Source organism: Citrus sinensis, chromosome 3, assembly GCF_022201045.2.
Source record: "Citrus sinensis cultivar Valencia sweet orange chromosome 3, DVS_A1.0, whole genome shotgun sequence".
NCBI lineage: Eukaryota > Viridiplantae > Streptophyta > Magnoliopsida > Sapindales > Rutaceae > Citrus > Citrus sinensis.
The window spans coordinates 21,507,998-21,524,561 of record NC_068558.1 but is presented as its reverse complement, the minus strand read 5'-3'; the positions used below and the strand labels follow the sequence as shown (position 1 = coordinate 21,524,561).

General features: G+C 35.8%; 1 non-coding gene across 1 annotated transcript; it reads left to right on the top strand.

Moving 5' to 3' along the window:
• The first annotated feature begins 16,164 nt into the window (after positions 1 to 16,164).
• LOC127901571 (small nucleolar RNA R71) lies at positions 16,165 to 16,268 on the top strand. Its single transcript, XR_008053814.1, has one exon. It is a non-coding gene; the product is annotated as a small nucleolar RNA R71 (small nucleolar RNA).
• The last annotated feature ends 296 nt before the right edge of the window (positions 16,269 to 16,564 follow it).

The window sequence follows — 16,564 nt, the reverse complement described above, 5'->3', positions numbered from 1 at the left end:
CTTAAAATACCGGAAAGGTTTTTTGGAGGATGATTTTTTGTGGAAGTGTTTCTGAAAATGTCTTTTCTTTTTGGTCGGGCAAACACACCTTTTTTCATCTTTACACTCGATCTTGAGATATGGTTTTTTACAAGCTTCAGAAAAGGATTTTTTGTCTTCCATGAGATCTTTGAAAAATTCTTTTTGCTCACAGATTTTGTTGAGACATAGCATTGCCATTGGAAAATCTTTCCCAGAGAGATATCAGCTATGCTGAGATTAGTGGCTATGAGTTTTCTTTGAAGATCAGGTTGTAACTCAGAAGGAAGTAAGGCTATGAAGACATGTTTGAGAGATGGATCATTGAACCCATTCAGCTTGTAAAATATAATACTCATCCTTTTGTAATGAGATTCCAAAAGATGCCTTTTGAGAGAACAACATTTCGTCTACATTAGTAGACGCTGTTTTTACACCGATGAATTGTTCATGAATAATATTGAGTGCTGTACCAATTGGGGATTGCATGAATTGGAGCTGACGGTATTCTCCCAAGCTTTCTAACCAATCACATAAAGAACCCGTGGATCGGGCCATGAATTCATGAAGGACAGCTTGAGGTTGAGCATTGGGCTTCGCTCCTTGGAGATCAATCCATGCAGTAAATTCTTGAAGTCGAGCAGGCCATTTGTGACGGGGAATGTCATCAAATGTAAACCAAGATGCTGAAGATGGTTTTGTTGAGTGATCAAAAACTGGTGGAGACATTGATGGCTCTAGTTTTGTTAGATATGCTTTATTTTCAGCATCAGAAGAACTGTCCTCAACAATAGGTGTGGCAGTTGAAGTGCTTGGATCTTCAGTTTTGGTGGCCATTAATATGCTTGTAATGTCAGCATATTCGGATTCAGAGTCAGTGGAGGTTCCAACTGAGTTTGTGGATGAGGAAGAGGATGACGGATTGGACGCTGATGGGTTTGACTCATAGACTGTTTTGGGCTCAGAGGAGTCAGAAGATGTGTTTTGGATAGTATGATAATGATACTGATCCATTGGGCTTTTGTCTTTTTTGGGAGGTTTAGGAGTGGCTTTTGGTGAATCTTTTAGTGGTAGCGAAGGAACAGACGAAGATGATGTGACCTTTGACTTAAAGATTTCAAATGAAGATTTCAAATGAAGATGAACAGATGAAGATGAAGAGGTTCAGGAGTGGATTTCAAATGACGATGAAGTGGCCTTTGAACAGATGAAGATGAACTTTCAAATGAAGATGTTAAGCTAGGACTTTTTTCATTTTCTCTAAAGGATAGAGCTCGTTCTTGGTTCAATACATTGTCTGCTAATAGTATCCGATCATGGGAATTAATTGAAACTAAATTTTATAAAAAAAATTTCCTTGTGGATAAAACTAATGTTATTCGTAGGGAAATATCAGAGTTTACTCATAGAGAGGATGAGCAATTTTTCGAAGCATGGAAGCGATTCAATGAGCTACTTTTAAAGCGTCCACATCATGGGTATGGCTAATGGCAACAAGTGGAGGTGAGATAATGCCTTAAAACGCATAAGAAATTTGGGATTTCTTCCAGTGACAAGTGGATAATTCCCAATAGCGAAGTCGGTCATTGGGGAATGTGAGAAAAATCAAAGGAGTAAATGAAATCCACATTAGCGAGTCAAGATAAAAGATAAAGGAAATCAAAGAACTAGTTGAAGGACTTTCTCGCCAAATAGCATTACTCCAGTGGGACGAAGAGGTCAAAGCCATCATGACCTTGCAAAAAGGTAAAAAAATCGACAACAAAGCGGAGATGCTGGTGAAAAAGACAATTCATGTTGAACCTTTAGACTCTGAGGACTCATCACCAAAGGAGAAAGATGAAAAAAGCCCACGAGAATATATCCTTAAAGCTACATTCCCTTAGCGGTTAGTTAAAGTAAAGAAGGAAAATTCCATGAGTGAGATTATGGAGATCTTTAAACAAACACGTATTAACATTTTGCTTGATGTTATAAAATAAATGCCCTCTTATGAGCAGTTTCTTAAAGACTTTTGCACTAAAAGGCAAAGTATTCATGTTCAAAAGAAGGCCTTTTTAACATAGAACATTAGTTCCATTCTTCAACATAAAATTCCTCCAAAATTCGAAGACCAGACTCCCCCACTATCTTATGTAGTAATGGTAACCACTTATTTGAGAATGCTTTGGGTTGACTTATGAGCTAATGGAAATCTTTTGCCCTATCTAGTATTTGTGAAACTTAGATTAGGAGAATCACTGCCAACCCCAGTTGTGTTGCAGCATATAGATCAATCCATGAAAATACCTTGCGGTATTGTGGAGGACGTGCTTATTCAGGCAGACAAGTTTTATTTTTTTGTTGATTTTGTTGTAATTGACATTCAACCAGTACAGGATTCAAAGAGCACATCCTTATTATTCTAGGTCAACCTTTCTTGGCAATTGCTAATGCCCGCATTCAATGCAAGACTATAATATATGCAATTTTCTTTTGGTAACATGACCATAGAGTTGAATATTCATGATAGAGATGAAGGAATTGTTGATGTGGATTTAGATAAAGAATTAATAGATCATACTTTTCCTTCTACCCTTAGTGATGATCCTTTACAAACATGTTTAACCCACTTTGGTTTAAATTTTTATATTGACATATTATTTGATGAGGTCAATGCTTTACTCGATTTATTACCATCCATAGATACCAATAAATGGAAGTCAAGAATAGAGCAATTGACACCATTGGGGAAGAAACCTAGCCCATCATTGGAATCACCATCAGAGCTCGAGCTCATATTGGTACCCGACACTTTAGAGTATGGATTCTTGGGAGATGAAAATACTTTGCCAATAATCATTTTACCTTCTTTTGATGACGAGCAAAAGACTAAGTTGTTGGGTATTTTACGAGAGTACAAAGAAGCATCAGGATGGACCATAGTTGACATAAAAGTTATAAACTCAGTAGATTGCATGTATTATACTCACATTGACGAAAATGCTAAACATACTAGGAAAATGTGATACGACTCAAAAGTGTTGTTTACTCCCAAGTATAAGAGCGAACCATAAGGAATTTAAAATCTAGTAGTCAATTTATTAAACAAAGAAAATTAAATGTAGGAAAAGAAATTAATAGGAATCAATCTAAAAATATGCTAAGGTTACGAGATCCACTCTTGGATTTCAAATTATGGTTATAACAACTCTCTGATATTTGTATTTTGCATTTTTTTTTCCGGTTAATTATTATGTCATTTAATTCATAACTAACAATTAGTGTGATAACTAGATCTATAAATTAATATGACACAAAAGAAATTGGTAAGAAAGAAAAATACAACAGATTAAATAAACTTTGAGACTCATTTAAGAGAGTAATTAATTCAATAATCTGAACCTTTGAGCTTCACCTTTCACCCTATCTTAGAAAATTAGCCTCTCATATTGAAAAAAAAAAACACTCATTTTATTTAACAAACTTCTGAAATATATTACAAGAGAATGAACAACACAATAGAAGAAATTTTTATAAACCTTAGTCTTAGCTTCCTCTCTTCTCTTCTCTCCTACCCGCCTTCTCTACTTGCGTCCGAAACGCATCCTCTTCTTTTATTTTATTATTATTTTATTTTATTTTTATAATATATATATATATATATATATATATATATATATATATATATATATGTGTGTGTGTGTGTGTGTGTGTGTGTGTGTGTGTGTGTGTGTGTGTGTGTGTGTGATAGTTAGGTGGCAAAATGGCCACTTGACTATCACAATAGTCATGGCTCACTTTGCCTTTTTTTTTGAAATATTTATTTTTTTATTAACTACGTCTCCTCAATAATGTATTCCAAATGGTTCTAACAATTCTTCTTTGTTCTCGCTTTTAGTTCTAATTCCCTCTTTATTCCTGAAATATTTACAACATAAAAATTAACATACTACAAATTAATTTTAACATAAAAAATTATTAGAAGAGTGCTAAGATAATTTATGAATAATGAGTACATTAATTAACACTATAAGTGAAAAACTGATAATTTTAGACTTATTAAATATACACTTTTTAGTGTCAATATCACACCCTTCAACCAGTTTATTGTTAGGCCTTGGCAATTTAAGCAATAAAAATTTAGCAAAATTTCAAACCCAAATTGAAATCTCTTTTTCTTTTTTTTTTTTAATTTTGTGTTTACTTCTCTCATCAAATTAATGACAACAACCAAATAAAAGTATAACATTATCTTTGGCCTAAAGAAAATCATGCAAAATGATTAATTATCGAAGCTACATTAGTTAAGTCACTTTTAAGAATGACATGTCAAACCCCAAAACCACAGGTTAAGAGTGACTTTGTCAAAAGAAAATAAACTCCAAAAAATAGTTACTCTAAGAAGTGGTAGATTGAGAGAATAATAAACATATCACACGCTCTCACCAAAATGAAAAAATAATGCCCATAGCTTAGATATAAAATGATCTCAAGTCAAGGGAATTACTAGCCAAACTAATTTATTTCCATTTTTATGCATCACCACATCTTTTAGTCTATATTACTAGCTTCTACTTCAGACTATAGTTCCTAAAAAAATAATATAGGCTAACAAAGAAAAGATAATGGGAAAAACAAAATATATGTTTAAAAAATAGAGGACTTTTGGAGATTCCAAGGTACTTTTCACTTGGATTTTTTTCTTTTTTTTTCATATTATTTATTATTTTATTTTTTTTATTTTTTTATACACCATTTTCACGAATACATGATAAGGTGATACTCCACATTCGAGTGGGAAAAGATAATAGGTTACTAAAGGAAAATGATTTTTTTTTAATATGTAGGCTTAAAAAGTTAATTATGGATACTTTATAATAGGGATAGCTAGAAAGACTCAAATGGATTAAAGATGGCCTTTTTATCATCTTTTAGAACTCTAAATAATATTTCATATCCACTAATTCAATGGACTTTCAGATGCAGTTGCATAATTTTTTTCACTTTTTTGGTTGACTTTAAAGAAAATATAGAGATCTTGTATAATAAACTGTGAAGTTGTATAGGTAAGCTGCTTTACAGCTAGAGGTTCGTGTATAATAAACTGTGAAGGGTAAGAATCAAACAAACTCCTCCAAGATGGAGGTGCGTGTATCCTTCCCTTTTCAACAACATAGCGGTAAAGTATCGACATCTCATTCCTAGGCTAGATGGTATGCTTGATGAATTACATGGGTCTTGTGTATTTTCTAAAGTTGATCTGAAAAGTGGATATCATCATATTAGAATGAAATAAGAAGATGAATGGAAGCGTGAAGTGTGGCTCTGATTATTTGATTGAAATTATAACAGGTAACCCACACTTCATTAGGAATTCCAAATAATTATTTGATCTCCTAGAAGAAGATTACCTAAACATGGAAACAACTTCATCTTCAGCCTCAACACCTTCATCGTCTTCATCCCATATTTCTTTTTCCTCCAGTCTCTCTCTTCCAAGATCATGTCACAAACATGTAGCCTCTAAAATTGAAAACCTTGTCGAATATTCGTATATTCCCGAATCTGCCCAAATCAATGAATCACAGTTTCCTATCATAAGTCCCTACAACCTCTACAAACAAAAAACTTCTCTCACTAGAAGTATTAGAACCCTCATCTCCACAAAAAGACCACTCCCAAAAGAGTACATCCAGTCTTCTAGACTCAATCAGTGTGCTTTACAAGCCTCTCCAAGTGAACAGTATGTCACTTTAGAAATACCCTCAGATCTTGTAGCAAACTGGAAACGAGAAGGGTATACCCATCTTCATCTTGGTGGTATTAGATTGATTCTGACTCTCCATGGCCGAAAAGGCTTACCTGTTACAGCCATAATTGCTCTCCTGGACACCAGGTTCAAACAGTACCAACATGCTGTTATAGGAATCGTTCTGACCACACTCCATGCTGGTAGTTTCCTCTTAACCTTCTATCCAAATTTCAACCTTTCTCTTGAGGATCCCAACCTTCCCACAACCATCAAAGTTCAGATCCAGCTCCAAGGAGCAGACCAGATACCCACATCAAAGCTTGCCACTCTTCATCACCAAATAGTGTATCAATTACAAAATCATGCACTAGATCTTCCTACACCTTACACTGTTGTGCAAATTTTAATGTACTCACAAGCGCACGAATCTATTGTAGTATAGACTAATGGTGACGAGTGTCGATCCCACGAGGAGGTGGATTTTAATTATGTGTAGAATTAATTTTGTAAATGGGTGGTTGGATTTGTGGTGGAAATGATTTGGAATATACTAAAACTTAAATTAAAATAAATTCTAAAATTGGAATTGAAATGACCAGAATAAATTGAAGAGAATTCTATTGAGATGACGTACTTGGGTATCTGGATCCGTATCAACATGCATCATGGGCTAAATAATCCGTATTAATGCCAATTAAGTCATGAGGGGGGAATCCACACCTCATGAACCACGCTCTAATCAATATGGTGCTAAGGGCTTATCGTGCCAAATAATAATAACCTTGTACTAAAGGGCCGGTGAAACCAAGGCGGTACTAGACAAGATTAGTATTATTTGTCAACAAGAAGTCAAAACATCCACAAAAACTAGAGGGGAAGAGAAAATAAATTTACCAAATTAAGCCCATGACACATGTTGAGACTTCACCTTCAACCCAAGCTTGAAAGAAAATTAGCCACTCATAATTGAACTAGGGGCAAAATGGGAATTTATTAAAATACGAAGAAAATACAAGATGGAGAGGGAATTACAGAAAATGGATCCCAAAAATGGATTCAGAGCTATCCAATTGGGGGGCAGAGGCCCCCTTTTATAGATACATGGAGTAAATCATGGCCATCGGATTAAAAACAGTTCGGACGCTCAGGATTGTGCCACGTCATCAGTCGACAGTACGCGGTTTGACCACGCGGATGAACAGTAACACGGTTTGGTTGAAAATAATCCTGTGTGATGCATGTACTGTACGCGAGATTTTTCGTCCACTGATATGTTGCCACGTCACCATCAAAAGTACATAAGAATTTTAGTCCAACAGGATCGTGACACCTCATCAGTCAATGCCACATCATTGGTCAATGCCACGTCATCGTCCGTCTATGTGAACAGTGTCGTGAACAGTAACATATACAGTACCGTACATGTGAATAGTACCATACATGTGAACAGTGCCATTTTTCCTTTTATGCTCCTCCTAAGGTTTTCGACCGTCCTGAGTTCAAAAGTGATGTCTGTTTTGCCATCTGATCTCTCGTTTATTGTGAAATGACTATGATGCTCCTAAAATACATAAATACTTAATTAAAATAAAACAAACAGAATTAAATCAAAAGAAGGTTAAATTCATAAAAGTAAAGGTGTTAGTAAGACTTGAAATGTAAAATGACGGTTTTCTCCTTTATAAATATGCATTTTCTAACACTCAACACACCCCCCAACCAACTTATTGCTAGTCCCTAGCAAATGAAGCGAAAATAAAATTCAAATTCAAATTCAAAATAATTTAATTTTTTTTTTAATTTAGAAACACCCGTGTTTATTCAATCAGATTAATGATAGCAATCAAATAAAAGTATAAGCATTATCTCCAGTCTAAAGCAACATCACACTCACATCAACCATCCACATGAATTAGCCTAGTAGACTTTGTTATATCTACTTTCAAGAATGACATGTCAAACCCCAAAATCTCACTGGAAGTAGTGACACTCTCACAAATAAATTAAACCCACTAAAAATAGTCACTCCAATGAATGGTAATTGAGAGAGAAAATAACAAAGAAGTGATATCACATGCTCTCACCAAGATGAAATAAATATGCCCTCAGCTTAGAAATAATACGATCTCAAGTCAAACAAAAATGCTAGTCAACCCACTTTATTTATCTTTTTTTTTTATGCATCACTACATCTTTTTAGCCCATATAACTAGCTTCTACTTCAAACTATAGTTTCCTAAAATCAAGAAGGACTTTTATTAGGACGTAACAAAGGCTAGGGACATGGCTAATAAAGAAGGGAAATAAGGAAAACAAAGTGTATGTTTGAGAAAAATGCAGAGAATTTTTTTTTTTTTTGGAAGTTGCAAGGTGGTTTTCACCTATTATTTTTATTTTTATTCTTTTGAAACAACAACTTTTGTTTTTTTTTTGTTTTTTATTTTTTGTTTTGGCATAACTTCACTGAACAAAATAATTATTTACATTTTTCTCAAACATAAATAGGTGATGGAACTTATAAGACATCGGGTAATACTCCAAATCGAAGTGGGTCAAGATGATAAGTTGACAAAGAAAGGTTTTTTTTTTTTTAAAGGCTCAAAAGGGTTAACTATGGATATTTAATAAAAGGGATGGCTAGAAAGGCTCAAACGGATCAAAGATGGCCTTTCCATCGTCTTTTAGGGCTCTAAATAATCATCCACATCTACTAGTTAGATGGGCCTCCCAATGTAGCAACACACATTTTTTTTTTTTTAGGGATAACTCAAAATAAATCTAGAGATCGTATATAAAATAATAAACTGCTAAGCTGTATAAAGAATGGGCAAAAGGGTTACTCTCCAAGAAAAATGATAGGCTCAAAAACTCACTTGGTACTTATTATGACATGTTCATTCCTTCAAGCAACTTATATTTGTCTCCGACATCAACATATAGAGTAGCAAACATAATGTAACATCACTGAAGACCAAAGATAATACAAATACTAAAATTTGAAATTAATCATGTCATCCAATGTTAAAACAAATCACAAAATTTTTTTTTTTAACAACATTCTACCCCCCAACCTATTCTAAGCATGAAAGGAAACTATGCATGCAGAAATGTGAAAATGATGCATAAAAAATAATTAGAAAAGTTACACGTAAAATGATAGAAAACAAAAATGATTTTTTTTTTAAAGAAGATGCGTTTCTAGAGGAACTACACTCCATATTCAGCCATCTTTGACTCAAAAGTTGGAAAATGTATATTTATAGAGGAGAAATTAAAAAGAAGAAGAAAAATGAACATCAAAACTTAATAAAGAAAAAGAAATTTTTTTTAATTAATTTTTTTTAATTAATTTTTTTTTAAACAATGAAGATGCGTTTCTAGAGTCACTACCCTTCATATTCAGCCATCTTCAACACAAAAAGTTAGCAATAGTTAGTTTCTACAACAAAAAATTAGTAAAAACTTAACCAAAATTCCACAATTGTCGACTATTCCCTCCCCCCAACCAGAACGAAACTTTGTCCTCAATGTTTGAAAGGAAAGAAGTAGAGTTTAGAAGACATCACCTGGGTGGTGCAACACAAAAAAAATATTTACAAGCGGATAATTAAATCTAATTTGTACTTCTTACTGCGGCTACTGTTACCATCATTATTTGGGCGTTCTAACACAAAGGTCCAGGGGTCTGGCTCCGGTTTATAAGCTTGTAACAGATCAAGTAGCTCATTAGCAGTGTGAGCACAAATAAAAAGTTTTTCCACATTAGAAGGAATAAAATAGTTTTTTATTGCATGGTTAAGAAATGTGATAAAGCCATCATAAAAGTTATTGATATTTAACAAACCGATGGGTTTCTGATGGATGTGCAAATGGGCCCAAGATGCTAGTGTGATAAGTGCCTCTAGTGTTGCAAGATCTCCTGGAAGGAAAATAAAAGCATCAGCATGATTAAGCATTTCAGTTATTCTTTCTTGCATACCTGAGACGACTAGCTCTTCTCCAGTTGATGAGTCAGACGAACTGCCTAATGGTTTTAAGACTCTGGGGATGATGCCTAACACTTGACTTCCTCTGATAAAAGCTGCTTTTGAGACCATTTTTGATAACCCTCGGTTACCTCCTCCATACACCAAGTGTAATTTTCTTTCTGCTATACTTCGACCAAGATTGATGGCTGCCTCAACGAACTCTTTATGTTTGCCATATGTAAATTCAGAAAGCACACAAATGTTCTTGAATTATCTATTGGGAGTAGCTGCCATTGTGATACTTCTCAAAAACAATTTGTGAGTGCTTGAAAAAAAGAAATCACATTTAAGAATCTTGGTGACAGCGGATCACAGTTGTGTATGAGGTAACATGTCAGTGTCAAATAACGCGAAAAGCACGCGGCTCGCTAGTCAAAATGGAAACAGTAAAAGGGAAAAAAGCAAACAGTAATAAGGAAAAAGCAAACAGTAATAAATTTATTAAAGATAATAATGCACACAATAAAACAATAGTGAAATAAAATAACAGTAAAGTGAAAGGATATTTACAGGTAGTTGCGACTGTGGCTCATATCTTCCTCTGGTTTTACATCCAGAAACAGCTTGAACGCCCTCTATGGGTCGAAGATAGGCTTCCCATCCAGTTTTCTTATAAACTGGCAAACAGGGTCGTTTATAGTCATATTCCCGAGACTATATCGTGCATGCTCTTTCTGGAATAATGGCCATAACTGGAGAATCGCTCCTTGCACATATCCACTGGGATGCGTTTCAAGAGACAAAAGGATATCATCCAATGACTCCTTATTCAAGCCATCCATAATGAATTGAATCTTATCTTCCCTGTTATCAGACACCATTCCTAAAGAACATGGGTTTTTATTGCAACTCATTCTGGCACACTTATGACAAGCAACAGAAATTCTTCAAGCTCGTCGTTTTCTTGCATAATTTTCTTTACCACAACCAGGCATGTATGCAATAAATTTTGGAGGTAACTCACCTGCCGATTGTACTTTAGCCTCGATTAACCAGCGGATGTCAGCAGGTATGTTATTCCTCATGAGTAATCGCATGGGTTCGGACAGAGCTTTATAGATCGTAAGGAGGGCATTCTAAGGAAGTGAAGGGAATCGCTTGTGAAGCTTCGCTAGAATCTCATTTCTGTCCATACTTTCGCCTCAGAATATCAGTTATTATGGGAAACTGAAGTAACCGACTTGATTGTCACGGAGTACCGTTATCCGCCACTTCACCAGGGTAACAAACTAAAGCACACAAACAGAAAAACAAATTAAATCACAAAAAGAAAATTAAAATTGTCCTCTTATTGAATTTATCTCAAGCTCCAACTGGATGTCGTAAACACTTCTCTCAATGTCTCTGAGTTGGCTTTCTAAACCCTCAACATAGGCTACTAACCCTGGTGGTTGTAGAGCCCAAATGCGATGTGTTTTACAAAATTGAATCTGCCTTTTGAGATGCGTTTTGACACGTTGAAGTGGTTTAAGAATGTTCAGGAGGAACGGTCTAAGTAAGGTACTCATGATTAAAAATGATAAGAGAAAACTTAATAGTTAAACAAACACACTTATGCAAAATTAATTTCAATTAGCAAAAGAATAATATAAAGAAAGAAAAAAAATCAAATCACCGAAAAAAAAATCAATTCAAATCTGGTGGGTCACTCAAATTTATTTCGGTGTTTTCTCCATGTGGTTGGTATTCTAGATATGGCTTTAATCTTTGACCATTAACTTTAAACGTGACACCGTTCTTTGGGTCCTTAATTTCAATTGCCCCATGTGGAAAAACAGTATGTACAATAAATGGGCCAGACCAACGAGAGCGTAACTTACCTGGGAATAGGTGCAAGCGAGAATTGAATAAAAGCACTTTCTGACCTGGAGTGAACGATTTTCTCATAATTTGCTTATCATGGAAGACTTTCATTCGTTGCTTGTAAATCTTGGCATTTTCGTATGCATCATTGCGAATTTCTTCAAGTTCTGCCAGTTGTAATCTCCTTTCTGAGCTGGCTTGCTGCATGTCAAAATTGAATTTCTTGATGGCCCAATATGCACGATGCTCGAGTTCCACAGATAGGTGGCAAGCTTTTCCATACACTAGCCTGTAGGGTGACATCCCAATCGGGGTCTTGAAAGCCGTTATGTATGCCCATAATGCATCATCAAGTCTTAATGACCAATCTTTCCTGTCTGGCCTCACCGTTTTTTCTAATATGTGCTTTATTTCTCGATTGGATATCTCAACTTGGCCACTGGTTTGCGGATGATATGGGGTTGCCACTTTGTGTGTGATTGAATACTTTGTCAAAAGAGCTTTGAATGCTTTGTTACAAAAGTGGGCACCACCATCACTGATTATTGCTCGAGGGAATTCAAAGCGTGAGACAATGTTGCTTTTCAAAAATGCTATCACCACCTTGTGATCATTGGTTCTACATGGAATTGCTTCTACCCATTTCGATACATAGTCAACAGCAACCAATATGTATTGATGGCCAAAAGAAGGGGGAAAGGGTCCCATGAAGTCGATACCCCATACATCAAAAATCTCAACCACTAAAATTGGATTTAGTGGCATCATATTTCTTCGCGTAATGCTCCCCATTCGTTGACACCTATCACATGAAGAACAGAAAGTGTAAGCGTCTCGAAATATAGTTGGCCAATAGAAACCACGTTGTAAAACTTTAGTTGCTGTTTTCTTAGCACTAAAATGGCCTCCACAAGCTTGTTCATGGCAGAATGAAAGAATATTCTGAATTTCATTTTCTGGGACACATCGTCTAACAATTTGATCAGCACAATACTTGAACAAATACGGGTCATCCCAAAAGAAATTCTTTATCTCTGCAAAGAATTTAGCCTTGTCTTGCTTGGTCCAATGCTCTGGAAGTTTACCTGTAACAAGATAATTAATTATATCAGCATACCAAGGCAATACTTCCGTACTCATTAATTGTTCATCTGGAAATGACTCATTCAATATTAATGGCTCTGTAATTGTGTCAAAATGAAGACGAGAGAGGTGGTCCGCCACAACATTTTCTGTCCCTTTCTTATCTTTGAATTCCAAGTCAAATTCCTACAAAAGTAACACCCAACGAATTAGTCTAGCTTTTGCATCTTTCTTTGTGAGAAGATATTTGAGAGCAGCATGATCTGTGAATATAATTATTTTACAACCAATGAGATAAGATCGAAATTTTTCTAATGCAAACACTACTGCTAGCATTTCTTTTTCAGTAGTTGAATAATTCAACTGTGCATCATTCAATGTCATACTAGCATAATAAATAACATGGGGAATTCAATCAACTCTTTGTCCTAATACTGCTCCTACTGCATAATCAGATGCATCACACATGAGCTCAAATGGTAAGCTCCAGTTTGGGGGCTGAATGATGGGTGATGATGTCAACAACTGTTTTAACTTTTCAAATGCCACAAGACATGAATCATTAAAGACGAAAGGTACATCCTTAGCAAGTAAATTGCATAAGGGTCTAGAAACTTTGCTAAAATCTTTAATGAAATGTCTATAGAAACCAGCATGCCCAAGGAAAGATCTTACTTCTCTGACTGTTTTAGGTGGAGGAAGATTAGAAATGAGATCCACCTTGGCTTTGTCAACCTCAATACCTTTGCTCGAAATGATGTGACCGAGAACAATACCTTGTTTTACCATAAAATGGCATTTCTCCCAATTTAAGACCAAGTTCTTCTCGATACATCTCTGCAAAACTAGTGTTAGATGATGTAAATATTGATCAAACGAATCATCAAAGACAGAAAAGTCATCCATAAAGACTTCAAGGAATCGTTCAACCATATCAGAAAAAATGCTCAACATGCATCGTTGAAATGTAGCAGGTGCATTACATAATCCAAATGGCATTCTCCTATATGCAAATGTGCCAAAAGGGCAAGTGAAAGTAGTTTTCTCTTGATCTTTTGGTGCTATGGGAATCTGATTATATCCTGAGTAGCCATCTAGAAAGCAATAAAATTCATGGCCTGCTAATCTATCAAGCATTTGATCAATAAATGGTAAAGGAAAATGGTCTTTACATGTGACAGAATTCAACTTTCTATAATCAATGCATACACGCCATCCTATAGTTACTCTAGTGGGTATAAATTTATTATCAGCATTCGTAACTACTGTGACTCCTGACTTTTTGGGGACAACTTGCACAGGACTGACCCATGAACTATCAGAAATTGGGTAAATGATACCTGCATCTAATAGCTTAAGGACTTTAGTTCTAACAACTTCTTTCATGTTAGGATTTAACTGACGTTGCATCTCCCTAGTAGTTTTAGCATTTTCATCAAGGTGAATGTAATGCATGCAATCTACTGGGTTTATACCTTTAATGTCTGCTATGGTCCATCCTAATGCTCCTTTGTGCTCTTTTAAAACATCCAATAACTTACCTTTTTGTTCGTCATTTAGGGATGATGAGATGATTACCGGCAGAGTATTTTCTTCTCCCAAAAATGCATATTCCAGAGTGTTGGGTAATGGTTTGAGCTCGAGTTTCGGTGGTGATTCTGATGATGGGATGAGTTTCTTCTCTGATGGTGCTAGTTGTTCAACTCTTGACTTTCATTTATTAGTGTCCATAGATGGTGCTGAGTCAAGCAGGGCGTTGACCTCATCAACCGATCTGTCAATATCAAAATCAAAACCAAAGTGAGTTAAACATGTTTGTAAAGGATCATCACTAAGGTTTGAAAGAAAAGTGTCATCAACTAATGTTTCAATTAAATCCACATCAACAATTCCATCATCTCCATTGTGAGGTTGTTTGGCAATGTTGAAGATGTTCAACTCCATAGTCATGTTGCCGAAGGACAATTGCATATTTCCAGTCCTGCATTGAATGTGAGCATCCGCAGTTGCCAAGAAAGGTCAATTACAATGAAATCAACAGGAAAATAAAACTTGTCTACCTGGATAAGCACGTCCTCCACAATACCACGAGGTATTTTCGTGGACCGATCTGCAAGCTGTAACACTACTGGAGTTGGGTGTAATTCTCCCAGTCTAAGTTTCAAAAATACTGAGTAAGGCAACAGATTTACACTAGCTCCTAAATCCAACAAAGCATTCTCAATTGTGTGGTTCCCTATACTACATGAGATAGTGGGGGAGCCTGGGTCTTTGCATTTTAAAGGAATTTTATGTTGGAGTATAGAACTAACATTTTCTGTTAAAAATGCCTTCTTTTGAACATGCATATTTCTCTTTTTAATACAAAGGTCTTTAAGAAACTTGGCATAAGATGGAACTTGTTTAATAGCATTAAGTAAATGGATGGTAACACTTACCTATTTGAAGATTTCAAGAATCTCACCTGTGGATTTTCCCTTTTTTCCTTTAGCTAACCTCTGAGGAAATGGAGCTTTGGGAATGTATTCTTGTGGGTTGGTTTCTTTTCTCTCCTCCGGTGATGAGTCCTCAACATTCACAGGTACAATTTGATTTTCTTTTATCACCGGCATCTCCACTTTATTGTCGACTTCTTTTCCTTTTCGCAAGGTCATGATGGCTTTGACTTCTCCATGCTGCTGTGGTGAACTGGTACTTGCTTCATGCACTCCTTTAGGGTTAGGCACTGGTTGACTTGGAAATTTACCTTTCTCAACGGTCATTGCCAAGGTCTGAACTGAAGAAGCAAGTTGTCCCACCATCTTCTCAAGGCTTGAAACTGATTGGGCTTGTGAATTGAAGCCTGCTCTCAACTCATTTCGTAGTCCATCAATGGTGCGGTTCTGTTGCTCAATCGTAGAGTGAGTAAGATTCTTGAAATTTTGGAATGCATCCTCCCATGGTCTGGGTTGAGAGTGGTTCTGGTTCTGATTGTATGATCTGAATGGTGGCTGAGAGGCTTGAGGATTTTGAGGAATTTGTTGCATTGGTGGAGCTGGAGCTGCTGGTCCATTCTATTGGAGTCCTTGAGACCATGAAAAATTGGGGTGGTCTCTCCATCCAGGGTTATATGTGTTGGAGTATGGGTTGTAATTAGATGGTTTTCTCATTACACCTATGGCATTGGCTTGATCTGAGTATGAGTCATGGTCATGTGGCTCTGTTGATTTAGCAGTCGATAACGATGCTATTTGTCGAGAGAGACCTTCAATTATCGCTTTGACTTCTTTAATTTCTGAAGTTGACTCGCCAATGTGAACCTCATTTACTCCCTTAATTCTTCTAGTATTCCTGAGTGATCGACTCCGTTGTTGGAAATTATCCGCTTGTCGCTGGAAGAATTCCCAAATCTCTGATGCACTTTTTGACATTAGCTCTCCTCCACTTGTTGCCATTAGCCATTCTTGCACATTCGGCAATAATCCCTCCAAAAAGTATTGGCATTGGTGCCATTTCTCGTACCCATGATGTGGACACTTCAAGAGTAGCCCATTGAATCGCTCCCATGTTTCAAAAAACTGCCCGTCTTCTCTCTGTGTAAACTCTGAAATTTCCCTGTGAATAGCATTGGTTTTATACACTGGGAAATATTTATTCAAAAATTTCGTTACCATTTGTTCCCATGATGAAATGCTATTAGCAGATATATTTAACCATGAACGAGCTCTATCCTTTAAAGAAAATGGGAATAGTCTAAGTTTAACATCATCATTTGAAAAATTTTCATATTTAAAAGTTTGACAAATGGCATGAAAATCATTCAGATGATTATATGGATCCTCATTTTCTAGGCCATAGAATGTTGGGAGACAATTTAGCACACTAGGTTTTAGTTCAAAACTCCTAGCAGCTACATTTG